This window comes from Pleurodeles waltl, chromosome 2_1 (genome assembly GCF_031143425.1).
Source record: "Pleurodeles waltl isolate 20211129_DDA chromosome 2_1, aPleWal1.hap1.20221129, whole genome shotgun sequence".
Lineage (NCBI taxonomy): Eukaryota > Metazoa > Chordata > Amphibia > Caudata > Salamandridae > Pleurodeles > Pleurodeles waltl.
Window position 1 is genome coordinate 606,574,913 of NC_090438.1, and position 27,085 is coordinate 606,601,997.

At 43.8% G+C, this 27,085-nt stretch overlaps 1 protein-coding gene across 3 annotated transcripts in view; it reads right to left on the reverse strand.

The window, feature by feature from the left end:
• ELMO1 (engulfment and cell motility 1) overlaps positions 1-27,085 on the reverse strand; it is a 1,154,836-nt gene that overhangs the window by 1,020,077 nt on the left and 107,674 nt on the right. The window contains exon 1 of one of the 3 annotated variants that reach the window (XM_069215598.1): positions 6,999-7,133. The exons of the other annotated variants lie outside the window; for them this stretch is intronic. The gene's annotated coding sequence lies outside the window, so the exon portion shown is untranslated. Of the gene's footprint in view, positions 1-6,998; positions 7,134-27,085 lie in introns of those variants that run through there. 3 annotated transcript variants of the gene reach the window in all.

Genomic DNA, 27,085 nt, shown 5'->3' on the forward strand with positions numbered 1-27,085 from the left:
ATACAGCCAATGAAGGATAATGGAAGGGAGGTCCATCTATTCAGTAAATCCTTGACCTTCTTCAGTGTTGCCATATAATAAGGAGGGAACAAACCTGTTAAGTTGGATGTTACAAAAAATCCCAAGTAACGTACTGGACACTGAGAAGCAAAGTGTTGTAAACAGAGGAAGGAAGTCAATCTAATCCAAAACACAGTTTACGGACGCCATCATAAGTCAATAAATGACACATGATCATTAACAATTTATAACACTACACATTCAAACCCTCCACACCAGCTGTGGCGCACCATCTCAAAAACAGTTCACCATAAGAACGAACTTATGGGCGCCATGTTACATCAGTAATAACCTTGCTTCAAACACTACTTAACGAATGCCACTCAAAGTCTTTCTCAAAGCTAATCGATTTATGGGCGCCATCTTGCAACAATAAAAACCTCATCATCTATCAACTATTAGTCAGTATTGTCCTAAACACCAATGGAATCACTGCATAAAGAGAAAGTCAATCCATATTAAAGATCGCAACCCCCCTTAATGACATCTAAATTATTCTCAGGATGATATTTCAATCTTCTTAAAAACATCACAGAACACTTAGATGTTATTACAGGTGTTCTGATCTTGGAAATGGGTGGACTTTCTCTTTATGTAGTGATTCAACTGATGTTTAGGATAATAACAGCTAATGGTTGATGGATGATGAGGTTTTCACAGTTGCAAGATGGGGCCCATACACCGATTGGTTTTGAGAAGGACTTTCAGAATGACACTCCTCAAGTAGTGTTTGCAGCGAGGTTGTTATTGATGTAAAATGGCGTCCATAAGTAGGTTGTTATGGTGAACGGTTTTACTGTCAAATAGCTATAAAAATATAAAATCTAATCCCTATATTACCCTGCCTTATGCTCAACACATCTGGTAGTATATTCAGTCTAGCAGCATCTAGTCCCGAATTCTGATATTTGATTCGGAGTTCCAGATATTTCTTATCACATATTCCACTTATGGAAGGAGTGTCTAAGAGTGTAGCAGTTTTTTGGTACATGTGAGATTAAGGTGAGGTTGAGAACAGTAGTCTTGTAAGGAGAGGGGCAGCAAGGTAGGTATTGGGAAGGGGTTGATTACCCACAGTGATAATTGTGGGTGTTAGCGGAGTATAACTGTAGGTGTTCTCAAATGTTCCCAAATTTTCACATCCAAAGTTATTGGAAAATAAAGGCAAATTTATCCTGAAAAATATTGAAGGACCTTAATATTGCATGAGGTGTATGGAGAGGGAAGTCTCCAGTGTGTAAATATTTTTCAGATGGAGAAAGAGAAAAAAAGTAATATACCAATGACAAGTTGAGAATATTTACAAGTTAGAAATTGGGCCTCAAGTTGGCAGAGATATGCACCTTGTCCAAGTGGGGACAACAATCCTAGTCAGCGAAAGGCAATTACACAACATGAATTAGCTTGTGCTCACCCACTGGTATGCTTGGCGCAGAGCAGACAGGCTTAACTTGGAAGCAATAAACACGTGAAATAAATCAACAGTAAACACATTGACAACACCACAAAAAGACTCCACACAGGTATTTATAAAAAATAGAGATTCTTTATCTGAACGAATCATGACCAATATGTTAAAATATCCCATTGGTATTTACTTTTAAAGAGCATCAAATAAACGCACTTTATGTGTGGCTCGTTTAGAGCTGTAACGGTAGTGCAGGTAAGATTGTGTACCCCTTTGGGATGATCACCGCATAGACGTGGTGGGGTCGTTCGAGACTGACCCAAAGTTTGGATCCACATTGAAATGGTGATTGTCTATCAATGTGCAGGGGGCGCAGTGGAAGCCCTCAGGCCATTCAAATCTGCAGTGACCAGGCAATGCACCACTGCAGCTGCGGTTTGGAGGCAGGTGGTATTGCAGCGGCCAGCACTGTGACAGAGAGCAGGGGGCACCTGAGCTGAGGAAGGCAAGAGCGTGGAGCGCCTCTTGATTACCTGGCCAGAGCGGGCAGCAACCTGAAGGGGAGCCGCAACTGAGTCTGTGTGTGGTAGCGGACTACTGAAGTGGGGCAGCATCGAACTTCGGGTGTGGGCAGGGTGGCAAGCAGAAAGGGAAGCTGCTTCGAGGTTTCTGCTCAGTGGCAACAGCTACTATGAGCCTGCCTGTAGGTTGATGCACAGCAACGATGGCGGTGATGAGGCAGCTTGGAGGTTGATGCACAGCTGTGACAGTTGCGATGAGGCTACTTGTAGGCTGACGCACAGCTACAATGAATGCGATGAGGCCGCAAATTGGTTGATGCACAGCACTGCCAGCTGCAATGAGGCCACTTGTAGGTTGATGCAAACTGGTGAGTTGCGATGTAGCCACTTGTGTGGGGTCTTTGATGTCCCGGAGACCCTCAGTGGAACCGGGCTCAAGCTAGCGAGCCCATGGAGACACTCTGGAAGGGATGAATAGTCCTTGGGGTGCAGGGTAGAGGTCAGCAGGGCAGCACAACAGGGCACAGCAGCAGTCCCTGAGAAGAGTCAGTACTGGCAGTGTGGCAATCCTGACACACAGCAGTCTTTACTCCAGCAAAGTTTCCTTGAGCTCTGAGGTGTACTGTTGTGTGTGGGTCAGGGGCCCAGTACACATACAAGAAAGTGTTTTTGATGTGGGGGGCAGGGAGGACTATTAAGAATTCATGTGAAGTGCACAGGTCCCCCCTCTCAGGTCAGCCTCAGCTTCAGACCATCAGTGGGAGGTAATCAGCTCCTTTGTGTGGACTTTAGTCACTACCCTTTGAGGTGTAAGTGTGAGCCCAACAAAACCAGCTCCCTAGGAAGACACATTAGTATCCTGATGAATGCAGATCCATTTAAGTATCCTCTGTTGTGGGTGTCTGGAGGGAATGCACAAGTGTGGCTGTAACCCAGCCCAAGCCAGACGTGTAACGGAGATAGGCAGTAGGTACACAGGACAGTAAGTGCAGAAAAATGCCCACTTTCTAAAAGTGGCATTTCCAAAATAGTTATGATAAATTTGACTTTACCAGTCAAGAGGATTTATCATTACCAGTCCAATGGTACTAAACATGATTTAGCCACTCCGCTCAGATCAGGAATTACAGCTTAAGAGTATAATACAGAAGTCCCAATGCTGGCGTAAGAGAGAGGCAGGCCTCCCAGTAATGAAAAATAACTTTTGGACGTTTTTCATTACCAGAACATGAAAACTTAAAAGTATATGTCCTGGCACCCTGCCCTATGGGCCACCTAGTGCCTACTTTAGGGTCTGCTTACATGTAAGAAAAGGGGAGTGTAAGGCTTGGCAAGAGGTTTTAAATGCCAAGTCAGGGTGGCAGTGGGCCTGCACATACACAGGCTCTGCAGTGACAGGCCTGAGACATGTTTACAGGGCTACTTCAATGGGTGGCACACTCAATGCTGCAGGCCCACTAGCAGCATTCAATTTACAGGGCCTGAATATAAATTATACCACTTTACAAGGGACTTAAATGTAAATTAAATATGCCAATTGTGGATACAATAATGTTACTATGTTTTAGGGGAGAAGCACATGGACTTTAGCACTGGTTAGCAGTGGTAAAGTGCTCAGAGTCCTAAGGCCCTCAAAATAATCAGAAAAATAGAACGAGAAAGGCAAAGGGTTTGGGAATGACCCTGCAGAAATGGCCCTTTCCAAAATTACACATCAAGTACATTTCTATTTGCATTCTTTGAGATTTTTTGACTGAGACTTGTCTTGCACATTGGGCAGATGAAGACACATTTTGTGAACCAGACCCTAAGAGTTAATGTTTGTGATCCAGGGCCATAATTGCTTCCTATTCTAAATCAGAAGAAAAACTATAAAAACTGACAAGATTATGCAACTGAATTATCCTACTTTATTGTGTTTTGAAGAGTTGTATTTGCTAATACAAACAACTTTTCTATGTACTCCCTTTAAAAGTGTCCTTCAAATTGACAGAAATCAAAAATGGTGCTTCAAAATTGTATTTTCAGGCCCAAATACCTCAAAATCTACTGAAAACAATGTTGATTAAAGGAAAAAACCTTCCAGGCACAATCAATGTGCCTGGAAGGTTTGGTGGTAATTGATCCAGATTTTTGGAGGTTCTATCAGAGTCACATCAAATTCTGCCTGAAAGCAGAACACTACAGTGACAACATGGACCTTCCAACTTCAACAAAGTTAGACGAATATATATATGAATGCCAACCACTTTAAGACTAAATAAGCTCTAGTGGAATGAAGACCATCCTTCAAATTGGGGACGAAATACTTAAGATATACTCATTGAAGCATCATAGCATCAAAACAGACTAGCTGATATACTCATTTAAGCATATTTCAGACTAGCTGATAAACTCATTAAGATCATCATATCAGACTAGTTGGTGAATGAGAACTGTTTTTATAAGATAGTGGGGTCACCATGCACTGTTTCCAATACAATACTATAGAGTGGTAGTGCACCAGAGGACAGCTGTTGCTCCTTCAGAAAGAATACAGTTCGTGTTGCCAGTGAGTCCAACACACCTTCTCTGCACCTTCCAACAAGAGCTAAATAACATACAGAGAACGTCATTAATGAACACATTGGAGTGCTCTTGCATTCAAACCATTGTGAACTTTAGTGCCTACATATTTAAAATATCTCCTTGGTCAGTAGTTTCCAGACCTATATTCCACTAAACCAAGTGGCACACTAAACTCACTGAATTGTGCCCATTGTCTGTGTTCACATGTTGTCCAGTTCCAGATGTCTAGTCTACATTATCCTAATGGGCATAACACATGCTCACTGTCCTCTCATCTGTCCAAACATGTTCCATTAGTGACATTAGCCTCGCTTCACTGGTGGAGTCCTCAATCTCAAAATGTCAAATTCTCCAAACACTTTAAGAGAATTTGTGAGCAAGGAGCACAAAACTGCTGAAAACAGCTGAGGAGAAGTAGCACAAACCAGTGGTTATCTTTTGAATAGTGAAACACGCTGTCATGTTTACACACAGATAGTCATAAATGAGAGGTAAGTGGAAATTGGGTGAAAAATGTTTTGGTGGTGCCGACTTTGGTAGCAAGGAGAATGGAATGCAAGGAGAGACATAAGTGAGTACAAAATGATTCAAGTCATATGTGAATCTCCCCATCCTCCACACACATTAAAGTCAATGGAAGCACCAGGACGGTCACCAGTGAGATTTGGGGCCAATAAGTGATACCAAGTGTCAAATTAAATTATGGTGACGTGGGAAGTCTTGGGGGGGAGTGGGCGGGGTGGTGAAATCGTTCAACCTTCCACGAGAATTCCTTTTCAGATTTGAAAACACAGAGCATTTCCAAGAAGCGCGCAGGCTACTTTCCTCTGCACCAATGGCAGCTAGATGAGATATCAGCCCCTCGCCCTCCTGAAAGTGGTCAGCTTCAAGAAACCCAAATAAAAAGGACCACGATGCATAAAGGACACAACATTTCTCACATGCTGCCACTGGTGCTGGCTAGCTTTGACCCCCTGCAATTCGGACTGTGCAGTGTCAGCAGAAGTAGTGCAGGGTGTGGCTCTCCACGGTGCAGCAGGTACCGCCTTGGCTACTTTCCCATTGTGGGTGTAGACGCACCAGAATGCCGTATGTGAGCGTCAAGTCAAGTCAAGGCAAAAACGACCTACCGCACCAAAAAAGTCTAAAACGTACCAAGCGACAGGCAAACCTCTACAAAGGAATTACATCGTTTGAGAACATCCTTTCAGCAAAGGCTTACCAGGTGATCATCGAAGGGCTGGAATGTGCCTTTTCCAAACCCTTTCACCTTCCATTCCTCTTCCCCCATCTTCAGTCTCTCCTCTGTCTAGACCTCATTCCATTATCCCACCCCTCAAATGGCAGAACACAATGAGCCTACGTATCTTCACTTGTTATAGCTATTTTGTTTTCATTTGAATTGGAACAAGTGACATAAGAAGGAACAGTTGGGACCTAACGGCCAGAGCTGCAGACTTTATAACTGGGAAACCAGGTTCGAGACCTGGCGTCTGCTCGCTGCCCTGTGATTCTGGGAAAATCACCTGAACTCCTGGTGACTAAACAAATATATATGGCCTTGGGGATGTAATCCAGTGCTCGTGTAAAGTGCTCTAAAGCCACTGGGAAAAGCGCGCTATATAAAACTGCGAAGGGGAAGAAGAAAAAAAATAGAGGAAATATGTCATTTACCGAGCGAAGAGAAAAGTAAGACAGGTGAACCTGCTTTGGTTTTTTTTTACCAACTAGTGTTGAATAAGGCTGTATGCGCGAAATACCTACAGGTGAATGGCTTTTATTAGCGATTGCACAACGTAATAAATATTCTAATGTCACAACATTACAAGGCAAATGGTGCCGGGCTGTTATACCATAACGGCAACTGTGCACCTCAAAGGAAATGCGCATTTGAAAGAACATGCCCTTCTTTCAGTGTGAAGAGGCTCTTTGTACAAAGCCGGAAAATAAAAATGGTCCGGGCTTGTATAATAAACTCAAAGTGCCCACTTTGTGACTGCAGCTGTGTCGTTATCTCCACTTCGTCCTTTCATTTAATTGAGCTTCACACAAAAGCGTAGTGCCGTTTCCCTTCTTCGCCAGACCACAACAACAATTAACCTGTTTCCCTGCCACGAGGAACATTTTAGAAGTCTAATTCAGAGACGTGGGGAACCCAAAAACCAAACGCCCGCCGCGCCAGCCCAAAATCCTCTCTGATGTCCCCTCGTCGCCAGCTGAAAGCTCAAAACTTTAATTATGACGTAAAGAGCCCGAGGCGAGAAAGAGGATGCTACAGAAGGCAGGTCGTGGCAGTGTTCAGGAAATCCTGCCACTCACAGACCGAGCACAGAAGCTGCCACTAGTTTATACGCCGTGAAACGGTTGCACATGCCACATATTGCTCCAAGTGAACCCCTTTGAAATAAGGGGAAGGGGTTGAAGGAAAAGTTGGCACTCACATTCAATCGAACATGTCTCTTCCTTACAGCGGTCCTTGCAGAGGGGCGGCTGACAATAGTGAAGACTGCAGGGGCTGCGCCCTTTTTCTGTGCAGCATTCTCGGAAGAGGAAATGAGCTTGCATCAGTGCTCTTCTCGAGAGGAAGCCGTGGACTCGACAGAAAGTGGCACGGGCTTAAGATGCCCGCGCGGCGCCGTTACACGTCAAACCCCCAGCCAATCGGAAGGAGCAGAGGAGGCCGACAATCCGCACACCCTTCTGGATATTTCAGCACCGCTGATTCGCCCCCCAGGTCATGTCCACCTTGACTAAAGCTGTACATAAAAGGTCATGATTGTATCGTAATTTATAGGAGGCGCTGAAAATGTGAAAGTACTGCAACAATAATGAGAAGTGCCAAGACAGTATTTGGGCCTTGTGCCTGTTTGCTGCGTGAATTCCGGGGAGGAAATAATACGCTGCCACACGTCTTTAAACAAGTGGTGGCTGGGACTCACACCACAGCCAGTTCTGACTAGGGTCCAACCGCAAACCAACCCACAAGTGCAGTGTCATAAACAATCCGTGAGATACCCGGCAGCCATACATAAATTCAGTCTTAACTGTAATGCCACACTCCTGTGCTCACCTAAGACCTTCCCCAGTCACGTACAATAATCAAGCAGAGTGCAAAACACGCTTGTAAGAAATTGGGATACTGGTTGAGGGGGTGAAACTCACCTCAAGCAGCAGCAGCTCCGCTCAGGGTGAAGTCACAAGCAAATCCTAAATGAACCTGTGCTCAACCCTTGAGTAGTTTGGCACAGAGCAGTCAAGCTTAACTCAGAGGCAATGTGTAAAATATTTGTGCAACACTTCAAACAGTTACACAGTGAAAACACTTCAAAAGGAACCCTCAACAGAGTTAGAAAAATAGAAACAAAAAACTAAAGCCATGATTTAAACCTTGCCCAACAAGTTACTACACCACAACAGTGACAGATATCCTGTCCGCCGAAATCTAAATCTCATAGGATAGAATGAGATTTAGAGTTTGGTGGACAGGATATCAGTCACCGTTGTGATGGAATAATACATCTGCCGATTTCTAAATCCAGTCCAAAATGACAAAAACCCAAGCAGTAGAACTTGCGCAATTCAATTTTGAAGATTTCATAAAAATAGAGCTACAAGGTGTAAAGTGGCAAGTGGTGCTATCTGGTCATGTCTGACCAGGACAAATCACAAGTTCCGGCTGACCACAATGAAGCATGGGCTGGTTACAGGGACCCAGTTAGGCCAGCTGAACAAAGTACCTTCAGTCCTGGTTTGTGGAGCATTGAGAGGATCCACATCAAAGATGCATTGTACAGCTGAAGCATTGCGTTGTTTCTAAGATGCAGTAAGGCTGCGGTACGAGGTCCTGTGCCATCATCTTTAAAGGTCCCGTTGACAAAGGTGATGCATAGGTTCTGAAGGGCTGTGAGGCTGCGCTATGGAGTCCAACTTTCTTGTCAAGGCTCCCTTCGATGGGGCATGCTAAGATCTGCACAGAGGATGCATAACACAGCAGTGGTTCTGATGCTGCAATGGGCTGTGATGCTGGTCTTTGCAGCGGTTCCGATCCACGGTGTGTGGTGATACATCAGTTCTGCTCAGGTTTGCACTGCACAGAAGAGATGCGTCAGTTCTGCTGGATCCACAGAGGCTGGCAGAGCACCTTAGGACCACTTCCAAGGGTCCAGGACTGGGGTGGAATCACTTGGCAGGGTAGACAGTAAAATCACAGATGACGGACTCCAGGTGCGGGTGCAAGGTTATTGGAGCCTTATGTCCTGGAGGCTCAAGTCAGGAAGCCTGCAAACTAGCCACTTGAGTCACTCTCAGGATCTGGGTTCAGGAGATGCAGGTCCGGTCCTTCTCACCCAAGCAGGAAAGCAACTGGCAGCACAGTAAAGCAGGAGTCCAGCAGAGTGCAGTCCAGGAAAGTGGCAGTCCTTCAGCAGCACAGGGGCACTACTTCATTGTAAAGTATGCACAGGTCCAGACATGTTCTGAAAAGTTGGTCTCTAATGTCCAGTATTTATACACAATTGTCCCTTTGAGGTTGAGGAGAAGCTTCTAGAGGCTTGCCTTTGAGGTCCCTAGGTATTCTGCCTTCCCTGTGCTGACTCCAGACTAACTACTGGGGGCTATACAGCCATTTGTGTGGAGGCTGGGCACAGCATATTCAAACCTAAGTGGGGCTAGGCCCAGCTCCTCTCTTCCATCCTGACAGTGATGGCTCATCCAGGCACACCTAAGCTCTCTATTGTGTGAGGCGGTCTAGGAGGAATGCACAAAGCTCAACAGCTACACCCAGTCACATGACCAAGGTACAGGCTAGAGGCACTAAATGGTTAAGGCAGGAAATTGCCAACTTTCTAAAACTGGCATTTTCAAAACGGTAATTAAAAATTCGACTTCACCATAATTTAGGATTTTTCATTCAAATTCCAAAGACACAAAACACAAACTGGTTACCTGGTCTCATTTGGAAATTGCAGCTTATTAATTGTAATAAGGTAACTCCAATGTTATTCTATGAGAGAGGTAAGCCGTGCAGTAGTAAAAAACAAATTTAAGAGTTTTTCACTACCAGGGCATTTAAAACTTAAAAGGGCATGTCCTAACATTTAAATACAATGCACCCTGCTTTCTGGACTGTCCGGGGCCTACAGTAAGGGTGACATATGTATAAAAAGGGAAGGTGTGGGCCTGGGAAGATGTTTATTTTGCTAGGTCAAAAATGACAGTTTAAAACTGCACAAACAGGCTGCAATGGCAGGCCTGAGACGTGTTTAAAGGGCTACTTAAGATGGTAGCACAATCAGTGCTGCAGGCCTAGTAGCAGCATTTAATTTACAGGCCCTGGGCACATGATAAACAAAATGGAGGAGGAAGGCAAAAAGTTTGGGGAAAGACCACCCTAATAATGATAGGTCTAACAACTCTTCCCTCAGTGACAGACACTTTCACAGGGTCTCTACACACTGATACTCATATATATCATCACTTTCACTGCCTCCATTCTTGTGCCATCTTGATAATAAAAGTAAGTTTTATTTTTTGCATATCTTGATTTACATACTTTTGGGCTAGTAAAATCCTCTGCATGGTAAGTGACGTGTACCCCTGTCCCGAGTGCCCAACTGTACTGCTGTCTGGACCCCTAAAGCTGATTTTTTTCTCTTACGCGACATTGGATCTTTCATGTGAGCCATGACATAGGCCTGTCTTACAGACTGAAATCTTGTTGTACCAGGAGTCATGCCCAAAGTGCTACCCTTAGTGGTGGAAAGCCACCGCCTTCACCAGGAGTTAAGCAGCACATGTGTGGTACAAAGTCTTTTTAACCTGTGTCACTGTAATGAGGCCTACAGGCTCACTCACCTTATGTATGTGTACCTGAGAAGGGTACAATACAAGGATAGAGCAGTACTGTGCAGTAACATGTGTGGTTAGTACATAAGCAGGTTCTAGGTATGCTAAGAGGAAAACCTTACAAGAGAGATGTAGTGCTGCGCAGGGCGTGCACAGGGACCGCATGTGCTTCAAGACATGAAGGATGGAGAGTTGTGCAGCACGCACATAGTGAGTGTAATACTGGCACTGGCTGTGTTTTGAAATAACACACCCTGGTTAAAGATAGAAAAGCTTCAGTGCTGAACAGTACACGCAGACATTGTGCATATTGAAGGCATTTGCACTTGTGAGGGTATAATGTGTAGAGGTATTAGTGCTGAAAAGGAAGGGTGCTATGAACGTACATAGAGTGTGCCTGCAGTGGTACATAGCATAGAGGATCCTGAGATTGATTTTAGGATGCCAAGGCCTGCTTGGTATCAACATGAGGAGGAGAGGAATCTCCTGACATATTTCTGCTTTGCTGCATTCCTGTGAGCTGGGTAGAGCTCACACTGAAGAAAAGGAAGAGACTCCCTTTAGATTCCAAAAACAGCTCTTTGAAATATTAGTGATTGATCACAAGGAAGGGGCCTGGACACATCTCAGGAAGGGAGCTGATATGAGAATCATAAAGAGTAGGGCTTGGGGTTTGGGATTAACCCTCTCATGCACCTATGATTGTGGCTGACATCCAGGTGTAAACCCTGGTCACTCCCATGAATTTTGTTGCGGATAATCAGCTTCGGATTTGTGCCTGCTGTGACAGATATCTTTCATGAAATAAGATAAAGAGAAGTGCCCACTTCAAAAAGAAGCAGAACCCTAGGATAACATTTCAAAGACCCTAAATTACATTTGGTGTCTGAAAAAGGGCTATAAAAAGGGGAGGTTGAGTACCCCAAAAATCTGTCATCTGCCAAGCAGCCAGATGGGTTGTGTGAGAAGGGGAGGCTCTGCAGGAAGTCTGCCTGTGACCAAAACTGGGGGCCAAGGCCTGCTAGTCTACCTGCTGGGTGAGGGGACATCACGGAGGGAAACCAAGATCACCTGCCCTTGAGTGTGGAGCACTAGCCAGCTTACCAAGCCCAGTGTGCCCTGTGAGGAAGAGGAAAGCGTTGGTGGAAGCTAGGTTCAGTGAGGAGACCTACCGTGAGGACTCCATGTGCGAAGTGTGAAGATTCTGCTGAGCACCGATCGGGCCGTCACCCATGTGCAGGTTTATTTTCGGAGACCACTGTATTCCTGGAGAGGCCCGCCATAGACCGAGTCATGTGTTGAGCATCTTTGGGTCTTGCTGTAACCGTATAGCTGTACTGAGGTAATGCCATATGACAGAGGGGGCCAAGGGTAAACTTTTTCCACGAGTGCCAAGACTTGCAACTGTCCAGGCTGCAGATCTGCAGCTGGAAGAACCAGCACCTGTATCATCATGTACCGTGGCAACCCCATATGCTAGGAGGGGCTGACTGTGCAAATGTTGTCCTAAGATTCGGGCCGCCACCTGAAGCAGAGAATTAGGCCACGACTGGTGGTTTGGACCCATGCTGCGAGGGAACTGCCCTCAAACTTCCTGCAGAAGAATACCACAGATGCCGTGGGTGACGTTACACCCTTACTGGCTCTGTTGTGGCACTGAAGAAAGAATTCCCCACCCCTATTGAGCAGAGTCAACTTACTGCTTCGTTGCGAGCAGGGAAATGCTCCGACATCTGAGAGACCTTTGGTGCGCAGCTCCAGAGAGAGAGCCTGCACCACCAGGTGATGCTGCAAGGGCCTGACTTCTCCAAACTGAGTAGGACTCACAGGTGTGTGTTTGAAGTTAAGCGCTGCATCGCTGAACTCGTCTGTGCTGTGCTCTGAAAGCAGGTATGAAATAAATTGTGCCAGTTAAGCCCCAGGGGAACTTGCTGGAAACGGTGCTGCAGCACCATAAACACTTGACTGAGTGCCTAAAACTTTAGAAGGCACAACCCTTGAGTATGGCATAATGGTCGGCATTCACTGATGCAAACAGCACCAGTGAACAGGAAATAACCCTGAGCAGATTATACGAAAGAGTGTGGGATAACTACTAAACCCCCGACCTCAAGGGGACTGTGTTGGTGCATATGAATATAAAAAGCAAGAATTTGGCTGAACACTGATTTATTGTTCATACGGTTTGCACTTTGTGTTATGAGCCTTGTTCACTGACATGTAGCTACATCACCCTTAAGGGCGTCTGACTGCTTGACCGCAGCTACAACTGAGAATCAAGTGCTGAAGGGGTACTTGGCCCAGTTGAGTGGGATCCATAGTAGGTCGGGCCCCAGGACACAAGAAGTAAAAGGCCTCAGCCACTACAGTTGGGCCTGGTAGCCTCTGTATGTCCCATGCACCATGCCCTCTGAAAGGGGTTTTGACACATACCTTGATTTACAATTATGGAAAGTTATATGATGTCAAAACTGCAGTAGAAAAAAAGGATCATATCCTTCTCACGAGGTAAACACAAAGCAAAGAAGCAATAAGCAGGTACACAACTAAAACTGTCCTCAATGACCCATCTAGAGATATGGAAGGAGCCCCACATTTTGTCAGTTTATTGGCTGTGCTCTGAAAGTTGCTATATCTTGGATATGCAATTCCCGGCTCCGAATGCCTGTACTTTGGGTGCTGAAAGTAAGGGTGCTGCAGCATCCTCACAAATAACCATGCTGGAGGTCAGAAGATGAATGAGCAATAAGGCCTTTAAATTTTGCTTTCACCTTGTTACAGTTGCTGTGGGATCAAAGACAGAGGTCATATGTCAGAGCAGGTCTTCTGACAAACTGCTGCTTATTCCTTTAACATGGAAAATGATGTTTACTTTTCTTTTTCTGACTGCAAAGTTATGGGGGTTTTGGAAAGACAAATATCTGACAAACATGCTGGGGTACAGGGAGTGTGAAAGGAAAGGCTGTATAACGTCAGCTTTTTCTTTCTCAACGACCTTTAAACACCGGTAAGACAACTGCATAAATATTTCAAATTATATAGCAGTTAATAAAGCACAAATAAGATAATTTTCAGTATTTCTGAAGTGCAATGGCAACAAAGATTTTATTAGGATACATAAAATCAAGACCCTTTACTTCGGGATGTGCACTTGGTAAATATTTACTAAAAACCGATTTCCATACATTGTTTTTGTGCTTTATCATTTTATCAGTAAAACTGATTGTCATGCAAATTTTGTGGCCAGTCCAGTGGAAAATGTGAGTCAGTCATTCCAATGGAAAATGTGAGATCTGTAAATGACGGTGTGCAATCACACCATCCTTCAGTGATATATTTGCAAAAGTGTGCTTCAAAATTACCACCAGCTGCATACCACTCCTATTCACTATCCTGCTGAATGGGTGTGACTCATTTGCTATACTTGTGCTTTGTGTGGCACTTGGAATTTTCAACCCCTAAGACTTCGGGCAAAATTGATGGCAGCACCCCCACTCTGAAACTTCTTTCAGCACCACAGGCCTGAATTCCTGATAGACCGTAAACAGTGAAGCCAGAGACCTGACTTTGACGGAAAAGGGGTGGGGGGGCATTTTGCTCTTAGTAGGCTTTGCCTCAGTGTTAGATAATAGCCTGCCTGAAGCTCAGAGCCTGAGAGTGGAGCCACAGCAGGCTCCCTCTTAATAGGATGAGATGGGGTGCCACAATAACAAAGTCATTAGAGCAAATATCGATCTGCTTCATTAGTACAGAAGCAGAGATCAGCAGGGCAAAAGGAACAATGCCGGGAGCAATCACCAAAGACTGGAGTGGCCCTGGTATGCAGTGCAAAGCTTCAATTTCGGGCCTGTGTGCATAATAAGAGAGCTTGGAAGGACCAAGGCTTTGCTAATAGCTCACTGATGTATCATAACCATTGGAAGATAAGGTAAAAACACACACACACACACACACACACACACACACTAATGTGCTCCACCATGAATGAAGAGAGCATGAGTGAGAGGGCTTCTTCCAGCCAGAACAACAATCCTTTCACAATGGCACCCTACTCTATGGCAGTCTGATAAGCCACCGTACAATTGCCTTCTAGCCTTTTAGCAATGACAACTGACCTGGCACGACTGACTAAACCATTAGTCCCTTCCACAAATAACAGTGCCGCCAACCTGGCATTCACCATTTTACTGGAATGTTCTACTAGAACATGTCTTACCCACAACTCCAGATTGCCACCTCATACAAAGTCGCATGCATGACTCCAATATCTATAATCGTACTCTCAAGGGGCCCCACTATAAACATGTGAGACCCGATGACTGACTATGACTAGGCATCCATGGCTCACCTAGCCCACACCACCAGGTGTATTACCTCCACTGGAGAAAGGAAAGCATAGCAAGGTCCAGAAAGGAATCAAGTAAAGTGATGAGGCTCCATGAGTCCCCTCAACTTAAGGCGAGCAGGACTCGCCATGTGTGGCCTCAAGTTGTGCCTACCAGCTGTTCCCCACCAACAAGCTACCATCCAGATATAAAACACCTGAACCCAAAATGCACAACCATCAGCATTACAAAATATGATATACCTTTGTTCTATGAGGAAGGAGACTTGTAAGGGCTCATGATTCACTAGTCTCTTGTAAGCAGAACTAAGAGAAAATAAAACGTCACCGAGAAATTGTAGACACACACTGAAAAATAATGCAACACAAATAGCTCACTTTTTCACCGTAATACTTGTTATAGTAGAGACACCTTAGTTTGCTGTCTCTATTACAAAACGCTCCTCACTATGGGACAAGAATGGGCCCTATTTGAACCTGAAGACAGAATTCCTGGCACAGGGGCACTATACATGGAATTCCATTCACAACAAATGCATTACAGATTCCTCTTTGATGGTTCTTACACCTTAGAAGTAACTATAGAAAATATGACAAATTACACTCATTTACATATTTACAACCATTATTTATACATGTTTCCAGAACCCATTACCTCCATGTACTACTTCTAATCGTTAATGTAGCCCTGGAAATTAAGGTCAATTAGAAGAACGTTATGCCTACTTAGACATAATTTGCTCAGCTTTATACTGAATTTCAAGTTTTATTGTTTGGGAAATGGCTAGAAATCAATAGGGAAAAATATTAACATGGTGGCTTTCGCTGAATTCTGAGAATATAGGCATGCATTTATTATCGTGTAAGAGCAATGGGGCACCGTTCTGAAAAAGCAAAATATGAACAGAAGGCACAATGATCTTTGCATACCTCTCCGCAAGCATGAACAGCGTGCCTTGGTCTCAAAACATATTTGTTTCGATGAGGAATAATGCAGTATTTAGCTGTTACTTACTGTTGCATCCTTGCTGCTTACAGTGCCACTGTGAACCACAGATTGCATAACTATCTCAAACCAATCCTATTCAGTTTATCGACTCTGAATGGAAGAAAGACTGAGAAACTAGCTTTTTTTAAACAAATAAATAGGCTTGTCCAAGTAGGTTACTTTAAGAGGCCCAGTTTTTCAGCAACCTATGTTTTTGTGTTATGATTTATGCTAGGCTTATTTAAAAAAACGACCAAGAATGAGTTTTGTTCAATAATGATTTTCTGCCACCCGAGTTTAACTCCTAAATTCTGTCTCACTCGACTAAGATTTTGAACTACGTTTTCCCAAAACCCCTCTCTGGCATAAACAAAACACAGTAGTTTCTCTACCAAAACTATCTGCAATTCGTAAAACAAGCTATTGCGTTTAGAGAATTAAAGAAATGAATAAATGTTACAATTTGAAAGAAAAAAATGGGAAACGTAGTCGAAATAGAATGGTTACAAATATGGAAGAGAATCCTTACAAACTCCTTCAGGAGCAGAATTGAGCTGCATGCAATGCAGTGATCTGTGTTTATGTTACTTTGCCCTACAGAGATTACACAGAATGAGAAAAACCTACTCAGGAAGGTGCTCCCAGTACCAAACAGGAACATTAGCCACTGGCGGCCTAGAGCTGGGAATGCCCCCCACAACTGTATGGTTTTCTGAAGATATCTTGGGGGCTTTCAGAAAGTTGACCTAGGAATGCATTCCACCCGTTAATTACCATTGGCTTTGTAACTCACATTTTCTGGCTTTTATTTGCTGGTTTTATTTGCTTTAGGCTCTCCAGGTTCAGTTTGTCCCTTCCGTTGCCTAAACCGTATTTACTGTTTTCTCCCACAAACTTCCTTTCTGTAAACAGCCCTTTAAATCTTATTCTTATCTTGTCACATTTGCAGTGTATTAAAAACCGAGGTCAAATGTCAGGCGCGGTCTTCTGAGGGCACTTGTTTACTTTTCTTTCTGTGAATTCAAAGTTAGAGGATTTTTATGTGACAATTTTGCTGGATATTGGGGAAAAGGAAAGAGGTTTTTCCTTCCTAGCACAGGACAACATTTAAATAAACTGTGTAAGTATTTCAGAATATATCAGTATTAGGAACACAAATGAAGCACATTTTTTTGTTATTTCTGAAGTGTGTTAGAATCAAATACTTTAATATGATCAAAACAAAACATTACACTAGGCAACTTCAACATATTTTCGTTTGCGCACTGTATAGGTTTATTAGTAAAACAGTTTATCTGTGCAAACGTAATGGTCATTTCAACTGAAAATGTGTTGTCTGTAGTGGCAGTGCGCTACCATACAATGCATACTCCTCTCTACACCACACCACTCTACTTTGCACCACTCCACTTTATACCATTTTACGCCACTGCACTCTGTCACTTCACGCTAAACCTCTCTACACTACCTTTCTACTTTATGCCAATGCACTCTTCACCACTTCCCTCTACACCACTGCAGCCTAGGCCACACCAATCTACTTTGCACAACTCCACTCTACTCAGCTCTGCAACACAGCACTCTACACCACTGCACTCTATGCCAATGCTCTTTTCTCTGTAAACTCAACTCAATACCCCTACACTCTACCCCAATCCACTGTACGCCACTCTAATCTACTCTGCACTACTGCACTCTACACCACTTTACTCTATGCCATTACACTCTATGCAATTGCACTGTACCCTGCACCACTCCACGCCACTTCATTCTACTTTGAAACAATCCACTCTACTCAACTCTGCACCACTCCTCTCTATGCCACTGCACTCCAGGCCACTGCACTCTACTCTCCATAGCTGCTCTCTACACCACTCTACTCCACTCTTTACCACTGCACTATGACAGTCTACTCTGCAACACTGCACTCTCAGCTACTCCACTCTGCTGCATTCTATGATGCTGAAATCAAAGCCACTGCACTTAGTGCCACTGCACTCTACACCACTATACTCTGAAACATTCTATGCCAATGCACTCTACACCATTCCATTCCACTCTACTCTATTCCACTTCAGTGTGTACCACTCTATGTGACTCCACACTATGCCAATCCAATGCACGACACTCTCTGCCACTCCACAACGCTCTATTTCACTCTTCGCCATTCCACTCTACAACACTCCATGGAACTCCTCTCTACGCCACTGACTTTTAGCCATGCTGAACAGCAGCCACACTGGCGCACAACATGGCTAAAACACATTGCCAACAGCAATAGCCCTTGCATAGGCAAACCTATTGGCTTTGCCAATGCTCATTAGTTTTGTTCTTGTATTTTTAATTCACGGACAGTGTTAATGATGAAGACGTTCAAGTAGACAGGAAAATGTCATGGTTGGCCGGCTCGTGGGGTTTTAAAGCAAGTTAAAAGTCAGTACAGACGGATTTTAAGCCACTCATTTTTTTTTTTTTAAACAGACATTGAGAACAGATCAGGTGGTCAAATGTGCTAAAACCCAATTCTATTTTTAGAGGTTTGCTAGTGCAGAATGTGATATAGGCAAAACAGTGTACGTTTGCATTTGTGTTATGATAAACTGCACATCTCACATTTGGATTTGTCAGAGTAATTTAATATTTACCTATATGGCTTACACCAAGTTAAAAAAACAAAAAACAAACTGATCTTCACAGTGTGAAACCGGAGGCAGTAGTGGAGAAAGGAGGCAATGTAATCCTAGAAGCGGTTTGGGAAAGGGGGGGGGGGGGGGAAGCCTTAAAAATCATTCAGAAAAATAGGTTGTTGTGAAAGTTTAATTCTTTGGGTGATATTTAGGGGACACGTTATTGGTGAGGCAGTATGGCTCACCCTTTTTTCTTAGAGGCAACTGTGCCATGAACTCATCGGGTGCGGCCTTTTTGAAGGATGGGTGAACAGACCACATGAGGCAAACCTACCTGGAAATTCGGACATTTGGTTTCCTACTGCTCAGGATATGGTTTGCACAACACTCCACCTAGCATATGACGTTATGTCCGGCTACTATACACATTCATTGCACAGACACCAACATCTTTCCAGTTCCTTCTCTCCCATGTTTTCAAAATAAAATGTACCTCACTGTTACAAAAGAGCATGCGATAGGAGCAAACTGTTAAGTCATCAGGGTAAGTGGTTAACTGCCGACTTCCCCTTACCGTTCACGCTTACTAGTCTGTTGTGATCTTGGCTTACTGCTTGCATCAGTACTACCCTCTTATGCTGATGATTATCTGGTCTCCATCGCTTACCTTAGTTCCATTAGGCTAATAGCTATTACACACGGTCTCCTATCTTACATGGACTCTCTACATCTCCAACATGTACCCTCCCTCTCCACAAATGCTTGCCCCTCCCACCTCCCTATGGGCTCACCTCCACTGACTGCTGATGTGTCACTACTAGTATATCCAGACTGGCAAGAAATATCTAGATGCACTGCCTCTCACCTATGCCTCTCCTTCTTTGCTACAGAACACCTAGATAGTCACCATTCCCAGTTTGAGGCACCCACACACCCTCGGTCTTTCTTATGTCACTAAGGTATATCCATTTCGCTGTGTCCCAGTATTCTTCCACACAGATGTATGTAATAAAGTCTACTTTTAAACTGCTGACTACAGTAAAGTGGAGTTGTAACTGTCGTAGCAATAATGTAGTATCCTTCCTTCTTACCTATGACAATTCCAAAAATGTCAACATTTTAAAATAGTTTTTATGACATGCGTTCTTAGTTGACCTAACTGTACCTTTCCAAACCTTAACTGTCCCTTAACACTCCACACTTTCCTAAGCCTGTAAAACCCTAAACTACCCATTAATAATACCCTTCTATGTAACCTAAAAGCCCCAAACTACCTCTTAATGCTAACAATTCCAGAACCTGAACCTCATCAACCCTTTAACGTTACCTGTCAGGGAGTGCTAAACTCTCTTACTTGCAGTGCTTAATTTGTGCTTGTTGTTTCTGGTGCTGAGCACCGGCACTTATTTTTGAGAGCCGGAGCTTATTCTTCTGCTTCAAGCATTTTCTGCGAGGAAAAGACACATATAGGAAAGAAGGAGGAAGAGAAAAATGGAAAAGTGTCACAAAAGGAGAAAATAGAAAGCTGCAGGAGAGAGATGAAGAGACAGGGAGTGGCTTTATATGGATTGAAGAGGCCCAAGATGGCTTCAGGATTACTCTGCCTCAGTATTCCGTGTTGCCACATTTAATTGCAGCAGCCGCGTGTTTAAGAGTAGGGTTTTGGGCACCAGCACATTTTTATTTAGAAATTAAGCACTGCTTACTTGTCTCCTGCCACCTTTCCACACCTCACTGTAAATGCTCCTCTCTACTTTAGCAGGAAAATGCCCCCTTGCTCCTGCGTCCAGTAAATGAATCTTTGCCATATAAGACGCAACATTTTTCAATTTTTTGTAGCCACAATTCTTTTCATTTTCGACATCACACCAGTTTCTCATTATGGATTTTCTCTACCTCCCCTCAGACATTCCAAGTAGATCTCTGCCACCTCATGCTATCGGCTAGTTTGTGTATTGCTCTGAATTTTATGGAGTGTTTGCGTTGCAATGCACAAGGAACTATTTTACACTTCAAAAATACACAATTATATCACATTAAATTCCTTCTCTTTTACATATCAATGGTAATCTTTTGTATTTTCACAAAAGAGGCTCTTGGATGTTTTTGCCAGTTCTCAAAACACAGCCAGGCCAATTGGCTTTGACAAGGCTGGTTCTTTCCTGAAGTGGAGCAGATGGTATCCTCACACACCAGAGACCCTGGGACTTAAACTGTTCTGCTGTTTAACTCCTACGGACAACAAGGCAGCAAAGAACATTTGTATCCACACCACCTCACAGTATCACAGCACACTTTGGTGAGGGTAACTGTTGGAAAAGTTTTATGTGCACCCAGGGCCTGTAAGTCAAATGCTACAAGTGGGCCGGCAGCACAGGTTTTGCCACCCACTATGGTATCCTTTCAAACATGCCTCTGGCCTGCCATTGCAGAGCCTGTGTGTGCAGTTTAAACTGCCATTTGGACCTGGCAAGTGCTCCCACTTGTCAAGCCCAAACCTTCCTTTTAAGGTCAAGCGTGCAAGTGCTTTGACCTGTTGTAAGTATTGTGGGCTTTTAACCACGCCCACCTCATGCCCATCACTTTCACTTGTTTGTGGGCTTGCCTTTTAAAAATCCTTTGTAATCATTGGTAAATGTTTTACGTTTGTCCCGCCTTAGGGGTCCAGACTGACCCTCTTACATGGATAATTGCATGACTGCCGATACGTTTGACTGAGCGAACATAGTTTTCCTTTTGTGTGTCTCCTTCGTGCTCATGGCCGTAATGGTGCTTTGAATTGGCTCGCTTATGTCAACTGTTTTACTTTTAATTTACAATTTATGTGGCAAGAAAAGTCCATTACATGCAAGACAACCCTAAGGTAGGCCCTGGTTAGCCCCAAGGGCAGGGTGCTGTGTATTTAAAAAGTTGGGCATGTACTTTTAAGTTTAACATGTTCAGGTAGTGAAAAACTCTTGAATTCGTTTTTTACTACTACAAGGACCATCTCTACCATAGGCTAGTACGGGGACTGCCTTAAAACATCTTTTAAGTGTTATTTCCAATTGGGAAAAGATAAAAAAAAAAATAGAGTTCGGTGTCTCTGGAGTCACAATTAGAATACAAATCTTTTGGTAAAGGTGTTTTTTAAATTGAAGGTATGAAAATGCCACTTTTAGAAAGTTGGCATTTTCTTACTTTAACCACCCCGTGCCTTAGTCTGCCTCCAATCCATGTCTGGTCTGTGTAAGGTTAGGTAACAGCCACCTTTGTGCATTCCATCCAGACAGCCATAAATACAGGACACTTGACTGCCCCTGCTTTCCATCTGCACACTGAGGAGTCTTCCTGGGCAGGAAGGGTGGAGGGGCTCTCACTTACACTTCAAAGGGTAGTGCCCTGACCCATAGAAGGGACTGATAACCACCTCCCACAGACCTCCTGGTAGACAGGACAGAGCTGAAAGGGAACTGGAGAACTTCAAAACCACTCTTTGAAGTCTCCCTCACTTGAAAGGCACATTTGGGTATAAGTACTGGGCCTCTGACACCGTATACTTGGAACACATCAGGATTGAGGACATTGTACCAGGAAGAAGGTACACAGGGCTGTCAGGAGGGACTGCCACTTTGTTGTTTGCTCTGCTGTGTTGGCCTGCTGCCTGCTACTTATTGCTTGAAAGTGAGTGGACTGGGTCTAACTCTCTACATCCTGCAATCTAAAGTTTCTCCAAGAGCCTGACTGAGCTTGCCTCCTGTTTCTGTAGTCTCAGGGATATCAAAGACTTCACCTGCATCTTGATAGCAGCACCGGAGCTCCTCTGCTGTGAGTTGTGCTCTGCCAAGTGGTGCCAAATCCAGTCCTGGGTCCTTGGAGGTGAGTGCAGGCCTGCAACAAAAAGAACTGACGCAACAAGCCTGCTGCATCACTTTGAACTGACACATCCTGCTGTAGAAACGCTGCTTTGTTGCTACATTCACCAAAGCCACAGACACCGCTCGCCAACTGCATGATGCAACAACCACGGACTTACAATACGGCCCCAGCTTGGTCGACAGCGCTGACACATCAGAACTAGTACTCATCGCTTCTCGACATCCACACATCACAGATGTTGCCTGATCAGGAAACTATGCATGGCCTGCGAGCTCAATGCATCCCCTCCTTGGATCAACGCATCATCACTGAGCCTCAATGCAATTGAGGTACTGTCAGCGGGTCTGCGTTACTCCTGTACCCGGCCCATGCTAAATTGCCATTAGACTGCACTCTTGGATTTGCACCAGTCCAGCTCCACCAGATAGTTCCTGTTTGAGATATTGTTTTCTAAGCACTGCATTTTGATCTAACCTTCAAAAATTCATACCTCGATTTGTGAATGTTGGAATTTTGTCATTTTGGTCTTGTTTGACTCACACAAGTATTGGCTATTTTTCCAAACTGGTCTAGAGTCCTATTGTGGTGTTTTCATTGTGTTATTGTGTGTGCACCAATACGTCACACAATGCCACATTAGTTTAGTCTGACTGCTCTGTGACAAGCTACCAGAGGATTATCACAGGTAAACATTTAGTGTGTATCTTACTTTCCCTTATTAGGATTGTGGTCCCTACTTGGACAGATTGCAAACATCTTCCAACTAAAGACCCAATTTCTAACAGTCACTCTCCCACTTTTTGCTGTGCTGGAGCCTGGGGTACTGCTTGGCACACAAACCTCAGAATCCTAACCTGTGGACTGCTGATGAAAGTTCAAAATACCAGGCAGGAGGATGACCTAGTTAACTAGTGGGTATGTGTTAGACTTTTCATCCTTGGCATGGTCTCCCTTAACTTTTTGCCTCTGTTTCCCAGGTTGTTGATGAAATCTCCAAGGGCTTGATTTAGAGCTTGCCTCCTGTTGTTTGAAGTCTCAGGGACAGCAAAGACTTCTCTCTGCTAGCACCTGGAGTCTCTGTAGAGACTCCTACTCTGCCCTGTGGTGCCCATCCAGTTCTGGGACCCTAAAAGGAGAAGCTGGCAGCCTAAAGAAAAGGAAATCCATGCCCAGAGCGCCATGCGGGGAAAAGATAGACGTGACTCCGATCTGCGGCTGAAGAAACGACACGCCACCGGCTCCGCAGCTGAAAATAGACACTCACCGGAAACTCGACTGAAGAATCGACACACGGAGCAGGAGAGACGACGTGCAGCATCGCTGACGGAGGCTGGGAGATTGCAACCCACGCTGCGTGGTTTTCGGATAATCGTGTGGCTGGATTTTCTGACTCAAGTACCACTGGGCGTGTAAAAACAATGCAAGGCCTGCCAGGACCCGAGAGTGCTGACTGGATCGACGCATCACTCTCCTGCGGAGAGAAGAAACGATGAGCCCAACCCGGCGAAAGGAGAAACGGCGCACGGTCCCACTCGTGAGTTGAATCAAAGCATTGCAAGCCCTTTTTGACACACACTCACCCGTGCAGGGTTATTTTTGACGCACCCAAGGTAAATTTTTATGCTAACAGTGTTAGTGTGTGTTTGAAACTACTTAAAGACTCTTTTTGATTTTTAATTGATGACTTGTGGATTTTTGTCGTTTTGGTCTTGCTTTGTTTGATAAATATTCCTTATTTTTCTAAACTGGTGTGTCATTTTGTAGTGTTTTCATTAAGTTACTGTGTGTGTGTTGGTACAAATACTTTACACCTAGCACACTGAAGTTAAGCCTACTGCTCTGCCAAGCTACCAAGGGGGTAAGCCTGGGTTAGCGGAGGGTGATTCTCTTTTACCCTGACTAGAGTGAGGGTCCTTTGCTTGAACAGGGGGTAACCTGACTGTCAACCAAAGACCCCATTTCTAACGGTATGTTTCAGTGATCTCTTTCCAGCCAGTGGGATAGAGATGGTTACGTTGAGAAAGGCTGATGTGTCGGTAGTGGGTGTGGCAGTTAAGAAGCTGACCTGGAATCTAGAAGGTTGCAATGTGGGAAAACGTAAGTAAAGGGACTGGGTTTTAGTAAGTAATAAGAAAGGAGCAAGTCCCAAGACCTAAGTTGGGATGCAGAATATAAAGGAGGAAACCAAATGATTGCAGAAACAGAAGGGATAGTGTTGTGTGGGAAAACTAAGCTGGTTTAAGAAGCTAGAGTTAAAGGAAAAAAAATGTACTTTTTTTTTTATTTTTATTTTTTTAAACAGGGAGATAAGGAAAGTGGAACCCAACCAAAACCTCAGACTTTCCTCTTTTGGAAGTGATTATTGATGGAATAACTGGACTGTAATTATTGGTGTTGTGGCCGCTCTGGGTGTGGAATATAAGTATTAAATACTAATATGATTAATATTCCCGGCACTCGCCTCAGCAAAGACCTGACATTACCTAATACAAACTAAATAATCATGTTTGGATATCATTTTAACCTCCAATCAAAATACTGATAGACTTGGTGGTGAAAAATCCCACTGTACAAATTCCACACAAATCGCTTAGTCTGTCCAGTCAGCTTCTTTTAATCAACTGTCTCCGTTGTTCTAGCAACTTATGCCCAATGCGTTTCAGGATATAATCAGTGGTGTCATTTAGAATACAAATAAGTTAAGTTTTAACAGCACCTTAACTGTTTCCTAAGTTTTGTAACCATAGAAATAATATCCACAGAATACTAATGACGGAGCGGCTTAAAAATAGAGCTCGTTGCCAACTCAAATGTAATCCTGATCTTTTTGTAGAAGTTTAACTTGCTTTAAAAAACATCACTTAGAAATCGAAATGGTCAGAGTCAAGAGACCAGCTCTGCTAAATCGGAGCACGGGTGCCTACGGTCCTGCCAGAAAACAAATAGCATATTATATTATTCACCCATTGACATGTTACAAGTGCGCACATATAATTCGATAGAATATGCAACTGTGGGTTTCATATTTCTATGAAAGTGCACACCAGTATGAATGACATCATGTTGGTCTTCTTTTTCCATTGGTTATATTGCTGAAGAAAGGAAGACATGGACCAAATCGGTTTCTTATCTTGGATTTTGCAGGCCTGTTCATCAACTTCCTTTAGACTCTTTCAAAACAGGAAAAAAAACTTAATATGTGAGGTTGGGATTGTCACGTCGGTGTTGGCGCTCGAGTCATGACCATGGGCACGGGCCAAAAAAAGCAAAGCTGTGAAGAGACTTTATGGACGTGGGAGGGGGAGGGAACTATCACAGCCAATGGATGCTGGAAGAGCTGAGAATATGAAATACTAAATAATACGACGCATTAAGTAAACAAAAAAAATCACGTTGGGTGATTAGGGATACATTTGACAACGACGCTTTGTATAAAAACATCAGAGGCGACTCTGCCTTAGGGACATATTTAGGGGCGGTGTATAATGCAGCAAACAGATGCTCTCTGCCTATTCACACAGAGCACAACTAAAAGGAATCGAAAGTGAACGTTTTAGTTGTCATTATTATCTGATGAATGACCGGAAGGGCACAGGAGAATTCACAGTTGCCGCAAAATAATTCTTTATTGGTTACATTTTTGTCAGTGAATGGTAAACCAGAAGCGTCCTCCTGCTTGCTGATCTAGATCACATCTTTGTGCCATCTTCAAGGTCACTGAAGGTCAAACTGCATGCATTCCTGCCACATTAGGGAGGCTCCTCAGGGCATCCCTAATGCTCAACGCCTCTGCTGGTTTATGTGCTTTTGCAGCTGCACAAAGACATGCTGCACGGGTGTATGGAACACAGTAAGCACGGCGTGCACCGCTTTCTCTGCTAGCAGGACAAGAGACTGACGCAAACTCATTTGGCTCGAATTCATAAAGCATAAAGATCTTTGCACAAGGGCAAATGAGGAGGGGGTAAACGACTTGTGAAATAATTCCAAATATATATCTACACACACCCACAATTGCTTTGTAATTATTTCATGTGTGCAACGATGTTTTTAACAACGAAATTCTAGTTTAAAACAAAATGGAACAAACTAATATTGCCCTCCTTTCTGTTATTAGGTGATAAAGAATAAACACACTAATTTCGTTTCAAAGTTCCTCATGGATCGTTCCCATCGGAAGAGCAGAGATCAACGTTAATTCTCCATTTCGTATTCTGTAAATAAAGCAACAGCTAAAGTGATGCAATACTCGTTATTGAAAACAAAGGTTCCAGCATGCAAGAACATTACAAAAGTGGATACAAACGGGTAACAACGGACTAATATCAGAAACTAGATCATTTCTTCAGTCTCATTTTCCAACGTTCATTATGTATTTTTTCCCTGCTCACTCTGGAAAGCTTGCTGGGAAGCTCAGAAGACTCCCAGGCTCTTCACGAGGGAAACCTTCGTTGGAGAATACATTAAACATCTCTCCCCACTGCTCAGAGAATTACCACACAGGATGTCTTCCAGGTGATCAGAGGTGGACCTCACAGATATCCCGGAACCCTACTGAAGGACTAGGCTGTTGGTCCGGAGAGACCATGTGATGCTTTTTTCGCACTGGTCTCTGAGGCATTCATGTACAAGGGTTCCATCTTCCCTTCATCCCTACTGGGGGTAAGAATCCACGTATTAATCCTATTCCAGGTACAGCCATGCACATCTCTTCCAGGGCTGCATAATAAGATCAAGGATGAGGAGGTTGTGGTCCTAAAAAGAGTCATAACAGGTATGCATCACTGTAGCCTAACCAAATCAGAAGCCATCTCAAGAGCCTCCATCTTTAAACATAAAAATGCAATACCTTATTGAACCTACTCT